This window comes from Pinus tabuliformis, chromosome J, assembly GCF_031772625.1.
Source record: "Pinus tabuliformis cultivar Carrire ecotype Pingquan chromosome J, CPIR1, whole genome shotgun sequence".
Classification (NCBI taxonomy): Eukaryota; Viridiplantae; Streptophyta; class Pinopsida; order Pinales; family Pinaceae; genus Pinus; species Pinus tabuliformis.
In genome coordinates this window covers 777,297,030-777,308,425 of record NC_142295.1, presented here as the reverse complement: position 1 = coordinate 777,308,425, position 11,396 = coordinate 777,297,030, and positions in this window count along the sequence as shown.

Sequence of the window (11,396 nt, the reverse complement as noted above, 5' to 3'; positions counted from 1 at the left end):
TTAATTTAGTAAATTTTAAAAATAATGATTTTTTAATTAAGCATTAATAAATATGTTATAATAAATTTTATAACATTTAAAAAAAATTCATTAACATCTCAGCCGTTAAAGCTACATAGTAAAAATGATAAAAAAAAAAAAATGGGTTTAATCCCTTAAATTGAGATGGAGAGTAAAAAAACAATTCCATTTCTACTCCATTGAAGATATGGCACCACATTTTTTTATTTTTGTATTTGTTTATGTATGGATACATTTGCCATTTTTTTTTTAAGCTCATGCACAATTGTTTTGTTCCCTCTTTCAATAGTTTTCATCATTACTATGTTCATGTAGACACTTTAATCCCTTACTCTTCATCATTACTAGGTTCATGTAGACACTTTAATCCCTTACCGTGTTCAACAAAGTAATCATTGTTCATAAAAGTGTTTTGAGAAGGTATAAATCTTACTGTGATGTTTTCAATTGTTAAAATAACACACATATATAATAATGTATTCAAAAAAATAATAATTGTGCATTGAAGTTCTTTGAGAAGTATAAATCTGAGTTTATATATATATAATTTAAAAATAAATAAAAAATAATATATTTATATTATAAAAATTAAAATTAAAATTAGTTTGTGATTAAGATAAAGATATTATTATTGTATCTTCAATGTATTATATAGTGAAAATTATTTCTTTGATTTCATGTTTGAATGGTTGTAGAACCCCAAAGTCATTGAAAATTTAGAAGGTGCATGAACAACTCCATCAATTGTAGCTTTTAATCAAAAGGGAGAGATTTTAATTTGATGTCACCTACTAGTCTTGATATGGACATCATGAAAAACATCTTTAGAAAGAGAAGGCTAAAATTATGAAATGGAAGCCTCTAAATGTGTGAATGGAATAGATTACTCCAAGTGAAATGGCTCACATGGCTTGAAATTGCTGACAATAAACACATTATAGATAATAGACCCTATTACCCCTTAGCTTGTATGAGATTTCATAGATTGGAGTAGTTGTTGGATGAGCTTGGATGTATTGATGAGAGATTTTTCATGTGATTTGATGCCCTTGGCGATGGTAGATGGATATGCTTATGGTGCTTGATTTGTTTTCCTTGCTTATCATGATGTTGGTCATGACAATGTACTTGTGTATGTGAGATGAAACTAAGAAATTTTCCCTCAAGGCTACACATTTCCCATAAATTAGAAATCACCCAAGTTTCCAAGTGGTCTCTTCAATTACATCAATGTTGGTTTATTTCCTAGAACATTAGATCACGATTTTGTTGCATCATATCAAGATACAACCACATGTTTTGGGAAAACAATTGTTTGAGTAATGCCATAAATTCAATGCCATGCAGTTGTTCATCAATTAATTATATTGTGAATGAGGAGAGGAATGATGGAGTGAAGTGTTATGAACGTACATTAAAAATTAGACTACATTTATTAACTTAACACAATAGAGTTGTTTAGTTGTTGACCATTAAATATATGGTTCTTTCATTTCTTGAATAATCCTCGACCTTGGAAATAAAAGTAGTGAACCAAGCCAACTATTCTTGACCAATTAGAGCCACTCATTCATCCTTGTAGGAAAAGAATCCTTGAACTTAACTTGATTAAGAACACACTTTTTTAATTAATTCCATGAAAGTGATCGTGTTTATGAGATGGATAGGTCATGGTCACATCATCTATAGATCAATGTTAGAGCAAGATTTCACATTGAAGAAGGAATAATCCATGCTAGAGGATTCAAGAAGGGAGGGTAATAATTGAAGGTTGGAGTGTAACTTCCAATAAGGTATTCTCTATGTGAATTCCATTTGTCATTAGAATTTGATAGAGTTTTCATTTTTATATGTTGTTGGAGTGTGATTTCACATTCAATATGTGCTAGATATTTTGCATTAGTTTATAAGTGAACTAGGAAAATCACAACATAAAATACAATACTTAATCAAGCACACATGCTTATGAATACAACACAATTATTTGACTTAGCAACTTGGACCCCATTAATTTTTTTTGGTAAATAAAATAAAATATTTATCTTATTGAGAATTTACAAAGGAGCACACCACATCATTGTAGAGACTAGACAATATTTCATCTAGTTTAGTGTTCCTATACCATAGTTTGTATATACAACATTTGCCAAAAATAGTGAATTTCTCTTGTCTATATCTTGTAATTTGTAAATACTATAAAAAGAAAGGTTGTTACTTATAAATAAGGGTGGTTTTTCATGTCCATCATAATTCACCATGAATGCATGAGTATAACAAGATTCTTAGATATGCATTGCAATAACACATAAGGAGGTTGCTCTCTTTATTCCTCTCTAGAGACCCAAATAGGTTATAATAAGTTCCATTTCTTGAGAGATAGTGAGTGAATGATTAATTGAGTGATGTCGGTATAACCCATTGCTTTATATGGATTTGAGTTTGGGGCCCCAACCTTGGTTGTAGGTAGTGTTTTTTCATCTAGAGGGTCTAGACTTGTGCTTGAACAACTTATTTGGTGCAAATGTATTCATAAAGATTCATAAATTGATTTTTCATCACCATATAGATCAATTTATATGTCATTTTATATACATGCACATAATCAATTTTCCTAAAACATAGTTTATCTTTGTGTTCCTTACACCATTAAATTCCACAAATCATATTGCAATGTGGTTGCCTATGGGTTGAGTAATTTCTTTGTGGGAGAACTAATATGCAGCTACAATGTATATAAAAATAGGAAAGGTGCATTGTCGAATGCATGTGGGGCCATAAGAGAGACAACATGTCACTATACTAGGGATATAAATATAAAGGGGTATAAAAAAATGTTAATGAAAAAATGGATACCTACAATATCTAGTGAAAGTGGGGTTTTTATAAATTGGGAAGGTTTATTGGGTTTGTATTGGTAGGGGGTTAAACAAAGTTATATTTATAGGTATTTTCCAATATATCGTCAAATTAACAGTTTTTTTTAGTATGCCACGAACACACATGCTATGTCATAGGTTCATTGAGTGAATCCCTTGTGTCATTGTGTCCCATTGATGTTGCAATGCCTCTTGCGACTACATAGATAAAATCTACACATGTTTAGTCCAAAGTTGATAAAGCTAGCGAGTTTATTGAATGCATCCAACACATCCGCTAGCATGTCCATGACATCCTGGATAAATCCAATTCCAAGTATAAACAACATCATGATTAGCATTGAGTGCCACATAAGTTTCAAGTGGGCGACAAAGTTTGGTTGCCTTTGTAGAGGGAACACCTTACTGGAGCCCATCAAAAACTTACACCACTCTGACATGGACCTTACACCATCACCAAGGTCATGGGTAACAATTATTTCGAGCTCAACATTCCCCCATTCCTTGGACCACACCTAGTGTTCAATGTGGAATGCTTCTGCCATACTTTCCACCATTGTTGGACACATCAAACATGGTTGAGAAGCTGACACCAACAGAGCTCAAACCAGATTACATTGAACATACCATGATTGGCCAGATCATGGACACATAGATTAATAACACTCACCAATATAGGATCCAATTGTATTAGATCATCAAAGTCATCCATATCTTGCACCAAGGCAAGTGGCTCCCAGGGGACCAAGTTCAGCAGAACATTCCCCATCTCATGGAAGCACTCAATGCAATGGTGACTAGTGCTTCCTAAGGGGGAAAGAATAACCTAGGTGGATATTGGTGGCCACCATCTTATTCCACTTAGAACCCCAACACTATTTCTTTTCATTTTCCTAATTTCTAGCACAATTTATTATTTTTGGCAATTTTTCGGGTCCTGAACTTTCTGAGCCATTTTGAGGCCCTAAACGACATTTTTTGGAAAACGGGAAGATTAATAACTTGTGGCATAGGTTTTCACTGGAAATTTTTTTCCTTGAATATACATTTCTAATAAGGTATTGTGCGTGGCAAATGGAGATCGTATGCCACAGTTGCGACCCTGGGAAGTTGATGTGCCAACTAACCCCAACTGGGCCCACAAACATTTGGCTTTTCATCTCCTAGGGTTATGTTTTTGGATTTTTAGGTATTTTCATTGTTTATAAATAATAAAAAGGCCTCTAAGCCTCATTGTAACATAGTTAAAATTACATGTAGCCATCACATCTCTTCTTAGAGATAAGCTACCATATCTCGAGCTAGCTTGTTTCTCTTATGTATGTAAACAATTTTCAGTAGTTATTATTTTATTAATTGAAAATTTATCTCATTGTATCTCTCCATTTTGGTTTGAATATGTATTTTATTCCATTCCTGCATAAATATGGATCAAGAGATTTAGGATCTAGGAGATAAAAACAAAAACAAGAATCAAAACGATCCCTAGTGGGGTCATCAATTTTGCTATAGGGATTTATGCTCGGATGAACAAACAAGAAAACCTTTGAGGTTTTCCCAGAACCTAACGTGGAAAAATCAAGATATTTACTATACTATGGTTAGATATATTTAACAATGTAAGAAATAAGTGTAAATTGACAAAGTGGAGGTGAGAGATAACCTACTTATCCCTTCACAAATATCAACTAGAGAAATCAGTGTGGTTGATAAGTGTTCCCAGCCAACTCCAAGGGTGAATCTTATACACAAAGTGAACAAGTACAATCCTGACAACATATAAACTTTATCAATTCAAATCATCAACAACTCAGCAACAAACATTATTAAATTAATCATCAAGCGACCATAATCCAAATCATTGTAAAATAAACACAAGATGCATAAATATTAGAGAATAATCTAGAAGAAACCATGGTATATTTATATATTAAGTAAATGAAGGAAGATTACAACCATGAATAGCTACAACATTACCTCCTCCATCTCCTAGCTCTTCAAAATCTCTCTCAAAAAAGATCTTGACAGCATAACAATACATGAATTTTGATTCCAATCTCAATGGCCTAACCTCCAATATATAGGCAAGGGGAGGCTGCTAATATTACCAAATCTTTCCTTCAATGCATTTTGATAAAAATCCACAAGATGGAAGATGTTTCCCTAACTTTGTTTCTTTATCCTACTTTATGGGCTTTGTTTAGGATAGGAAACATATATGGATGATTTTGAGGAAATATTCTTCCACCTTTTTAGAGTTTACCTGAGTGAATAATGGAGTCACAATGAGTTAAATCATGATTTTTTCTCATGGCTACATGAAAGTCTAGTAACGCGAGCTTTGTGAAGATACAAGGCATTACTAGCTATGGTAACACATGTTACTAGACTATGGCCCACATTATAATGCTCTGGTTTGGTCTTGTAGGGTCTATTATAGTCTCACAAGGCCTGATAAATGGGTGTATTCCAGGTAAAAGCATGATCTTCTCCTCTGAGCTGATGAAGAGGTTTTTTCATGTATATCATTGAGTCCATATAGAGCATGCATTAATTTGAAACAATAGTATTCAAATTCAGCTAAAGGAATTCTTACCCAGTTCCTTTCCTTTGCCCTTTTTACCTAGCCTTTATGCTTTCCTTATTTTCTTGGTTGTCACTACTAGCACCTTTTGTTGAAGCCTTTTGAGGGGTCCAGTTGGTTGAAAATATTCCTACAGTTGCAATACTCAACAATTCCTAAAATGATCTCAGCCTCAGATATTAGTCATAAATTCATCAACTCATCCATTCATAGATTTCAACAAAAACCTCATAATGGTATCTTCATGTGCATTCAATTCCAATATCTCCTCATCCATGATAAGCATACGTTACCAATTTCTAGCCTTGATCATTTTCATTCATGCTCACAACAAATATCAGGAGCATAAACATAACATATTAATAATGATAATTATTAACAATAGGTCATTCCTTCCCACTTTCCTAATGGTGTTCCATATAGTATGAAATCCATTAAGTAATCTTATTGTGTTAGCCAAAACATGGTAAGTACAAATTTCATTTTAATAACATTCACGAAGTGATCATATTTTTAAATATTAATCATTTATCTTACTACTATGATGGTTCTCAACTAATGACCTTTCAGTACGATTAGCATCGCCATACCTTTATTTCACTTTCTCATATTCCTCATCTATGTGTGTGTGTGTGTGTGTGTGTGTGTGTGCGTGTGTATCAATAAACCATACACAATTTAAATTAAGGAAAATTCCTTCTTATGCTATTTTCATAGTTTTCATGTCATTTTCCATTTTGTTCATGTGGACCCAACTATCTTCTTATGCCCTCTACTACCATTTATCTTATGTGTATGGTTTAATTAGGGTATTTACTTTTCGGTGGGTTTTATTTCACTCTTCTCCATAAGCTCCTTTTCTTTCCTTTCCTACACCCAATATACCAACCTAGACCAAACCACAAGAAGCAAGAAGAAAGAATGAAAAAGGTGAAAAGACCACAACAAAAATACTAGACAACAACACAAGGTAGCATGTCCATGCTGAAATTCAATAGACAAAAACAACTAGAAACATGTAGCAAACCATAACAATGTAGACATGCAAAAAATTCCCTATAAACCTCATCTATTACTCCACACAACTCAATCCCTTGATTTCTAGTGTTTAATGTGTCCACCAATATATTCACATAAATTTAGCTAGAATCCTTTCTATGGTTTAGGCAACCTCAAAATTCCAACATCCCTTTAAATAGTTCAAGAAGTAAATTTTCAATATTTCAGAGAGATTAAGGGGATGCTCCCTCATATCTTTTTGTATTACAGATTGTTTGTTCATCTACCTAGAATTCACATGAATTATTCTTCCTCTTTTGTTGTTTATTATGGTAGTCTTTCTTCATATGTGCCTCTCCATAGTGCCAAAATGAAACTAAGTCTCTTATCTCTATAGCCTTATAATGTTCCTTTTTGGCCTTGTCATCATGGCATTCCCCTATATCTCCAAAGGTTTATGCTAGTTGCAACAAATATTGCATGTATGATAGGTATTTAGAAGCATTGTGTTAAGATTTGCTTCTCCTCTTTACTTCGAGCCTTTTATTCTCTTCCTTGAAACTCTTCAACTCATCTTTCAATCTCCTGAAAGTATCTACTCTATTAGGGGAAATTTCTTGTTATTTCTCATGGAATTGGTCCATATTATGTTGTACCATATTGATTCCCATCCTTTTATATCTTGTTACAATTGGGTCTTCTTATGTGTTGTCACACATACCTAGTTGTTAGTTATATTAGCATAGACAATATAACTTGTTATCTTTCCATGCCAACACTATACATGTTGGCCTTAAGTATGTTTATCTATTGTTGTTCACCCATATAGAACTTATGTTAGCCACATACATACATACGTACATATAGCAAATAACTTATCATGATAACAAATTTAATCATCTATGTGTGAGCCTCTTCAAGTCTAGTGCTTAACATAAGATTTGATTCTAACTTTGTCTCTCATGGTCCCTCAAATTTGAGTGTTGAGCCATGATCTTTTAGTCAAATCAAAATAGAAAAAGGCATTTGTATGCATCACCTTAGAATGTTTAAAATATGCATGTTGGTGTGAAACTAACTGAAACACCACATCTCAAGTTAGTATTCTAGTTAGAAAACAACTAGCATATCACAGTTTGTAATTCCTTTCCTTTCACAATCCTGATATCAACACATCCATACCCCACACAATCACCAGTCAAATTCTACAACAACCAATCATCCTTTAAATAACATAGAGTGTGTTATTCCATGTTGTAACATAGTTTCAAATCTCATCCTCCTAGACCCATCCAGTCCGCGTGTTGAACTTGGGCGCTCTAATACCACTTTTTAATGCTCCCTCCCAACCCATTAGACTTTTCCAGGCTTATGGGAGGTGTAAATTTTAACTAATCAAACCTCCATGGTCTAATTATGGAAATGGGGTTACAAAATTTCTTCTTTCCCAAAGTTGAAAAAATTAACTTTGGGTAACACCATTGCATCTAGTTCATCAAGAGATTTCTAGTGATATAATTTTTATCTCAATCTAACCTATGGATCAAGAGATATTCCCCTTCAGTTTTTAACCAATTAGGTAGTGTCATGTGGAACCCAGGTTGGAAAATGCTTAAAACTTTTGCAGCTTGAAGCCCTCAGGTGATCAGCCTAAATAGATCAACAACCTCTATTAATTGTGGTCTCCCATGCCTTTGTGATAGTTAACAATGTGGGTGGTGGGGGAGGGGGGGTGTCACAATTTGTTTCTTTTGTGACTAAAACCCTCACAATTTCCCCCTACCTTATATTCTCCATGTTCCCATCTCTTTACATCAACAACCTATATTAATAGTGGCCCCCCCTTCCTTCCCACTAGATAACGGAGGGGGGGTCCTCTATTTTTCATTTATACAAATATGGTCCCTACCACACTCATGTACATGTGATACGTGGCTATGCCACATCACCTGTGGTCTAGTGTGCCATCCATTACATCATCATGCCATAGTGTCATTGCATCACAACTCTAGGAATGTATTGATCCCAAAACATCTTTGGTGTGACATAGATATTTATATTAGTCACTGGGTAAATTCATCATATCTCACCTTCCATATGCCACAACTTCTATCAACACCATGCCCCATTATGAGAAGACACTACAAAACATCACCATGGACTTGAGGTCCACAGTGATGTGGCTCCTGGTGATGTCAACTACACTTCATTACTACATGGCACCCTCAATCCATGTGGCACCATAAGACATCGTCACATGTCAGTTAGATTTTCCTGAATTAACATCTAAAATCACCCATTCCAACTCCCACATGTAACTTCCACCCAAGTGCTACGTCCGCATAATCCTCCACATCAACCGCTTCCACTATGTCTTGCAAATGTCACGCTAACATCGGGGTGACATCACCCTCTTCCACTATGTCTTCCAAATGTCACACTAACATTGGGGTAATATCACCCTACCAGATGGCATCCTCTATTAATGCCACATGTCATTGAAAACCTAGTCACTTGGCCATCTAAAAATGTCATTCCTTCCTGCCACATGTTGTACTGACAACATCATGCCACATCAGTAGCTTCATCATGTCACACTTCTATATCCTCCAAGATCCCATGTGGCATACATGTAGCCTTATCTAGCCTACATGGTATCTTCTTCCTCACACTAGTTTGTGGGTCCCAGTTCGTCTCGGTGCTTCATGTAAATCAACATTTTAACATTATAAGTCCTTTTGTTCCTCCAAATTTTTGTTCCCCAAAATAGACGTATCTTTGTCTCTATCCCTTAAGACATATATATCTATGTATTTACATAATATACATATCTTCATCTCCATTCCCCCAGATATCTATATCTATGTCTATGTTCCTTGGGACATATATATCTTTTTCTTCATGGAACAAACATATCTTTGTCTCCATTTCCTGGGACATATATATATTCATCCTCATTATCCAGCTTTCCAAATCTTGTAGGTTAAATAAATTCTTCCTCCCTTCGTAATTTTTGACTCTATTACAAGTTTAACAAGGCTTATTCATCCCAAATATAAGCCTAGTACTTTATGATGACCATGATTAGAAGTATTAAGGACTTTGATGGCCTTTTGAATACTCTCTTGGTATTGAGAAATTATCAACACCCTTATCATGACAAGAATTAAACCTTCGCTCTAAAATAATCTTTATAGGAATTAAACATAGTCATGATACGATATATGTATACATCAACATGTCTACTAACAAGAAAAAAACTAGTCAAGCCATGGCTAACACTGCTCTGTGAACTCAAATGCAACAACATAATATTAAACCACATCATAGATCACACTATACTATCAGACCCATATATTACATCATAAGAATAATCAACAGTCTTAATTAGTCAAATATCCATGACAATGCCAAAAAATGGAAGTGACACATAGTAATAGTTTAAATGATAACATTAAGTAGTCGTACATACTCATACAAATATATCTACAATGCAATATTATATCAACAAACACAGAAGCCTCCAATATCCTCTTAACCATGAAAACAAACACATAAGGCATATCATTAGAGACAAATATGAATATCACATTCCTCCATCAACAATGTTGATACATACATTATCATACCACTTAAAAACAATCATCCATTACTCATAGCATAATAAATATATAGTAAAATATACATATCTAATTACATTAATGACTGGAAACTAAGGGGGGGACTTCAACTCTCCACCCAAAAATAGGCCAGTTGTGTAATAATTCTTACAAGTCACCACCCTCGATCTGAATTCACATTATAAGGAGTTAAGATCTCAAGGTAACTTCACACCATTGCCAATCAACTGGATCACACAAGGATATAGAGCTATCGGTGTCTCCACCTACTCGCAGTAATCCAAAGCGCAAAGTGTCTCCACCTGCAAAATACTATATGAAGTCATAGCTCATAGTATCTCCACATGCTTGGTAGGGATCCAAAGCACACAATATTTCTACCCACTAACCCTGCAAGTATCCAACATGCATAGAGTCTCCACTTTGCTAAATAGGGACCCAGAGCATATAGTCTTTCCACCTACTAAGCCTTGTAGTTATTTAGAAGATATGGTGTCTCCACTTGCTCTTATCTGGTCTTCACTTCATGATACGTTCCTCTTCTTTCTCTCGCTCTTGATCCAACACTACTCCTTTGTGTTCTTCTTCCATGATTTTTCACACAACTACCATATGACATTCCCATCATACATTGCATACACAACACACATCCCATGTTTTCACTCCCCATATAGTTGACTACTATCTTGATTTCTTCCCATATGCATCTTTTTCTTTCATCAACCCTCTTCTCCTTCTTGTATGTTTACCACATCAACATTCCCCTTGAGGACATAGGTGGTATGGGATTTGTGCTTTACTTAGGAAACTCATACTCTACCTGCTTTCCTACTGTCCATGTCATTAAAATCAAATAAAATTTTGATGGCATCTTAAATGAAGCACCCTAAGTTTAAACACTTCCTAAGAAACTCCTTCGCCTATGAATCTGTGTTTTCTCCTCTCATCTCAGTCATTTTTCTTACATTTCCACAATAGTTACATGAATTACAATTCATAGTGACTTTTACAAGAGGGTTAGCAAACAAGACTATCACAAAAATGTACCGTGATGTTTTTACGAGAAATTGTGGAAAATGGGTGATCCATGGGTGAAGGAATGAAAAAAATGGTCAAATGGATGAATGTAAATAATGGTAACAAATCATCAACCCAACATCACACATGGATGAGGCTCAAAAATTAGTTGAAGAATAAGTTGCTAAAGAGAAAGTCACCTTTGAGGACAAATCTTTAACCATGCACAATAGCTGCTATGATAAGACTACTAAGAAGATACAGTTTGAGAAGGTATCC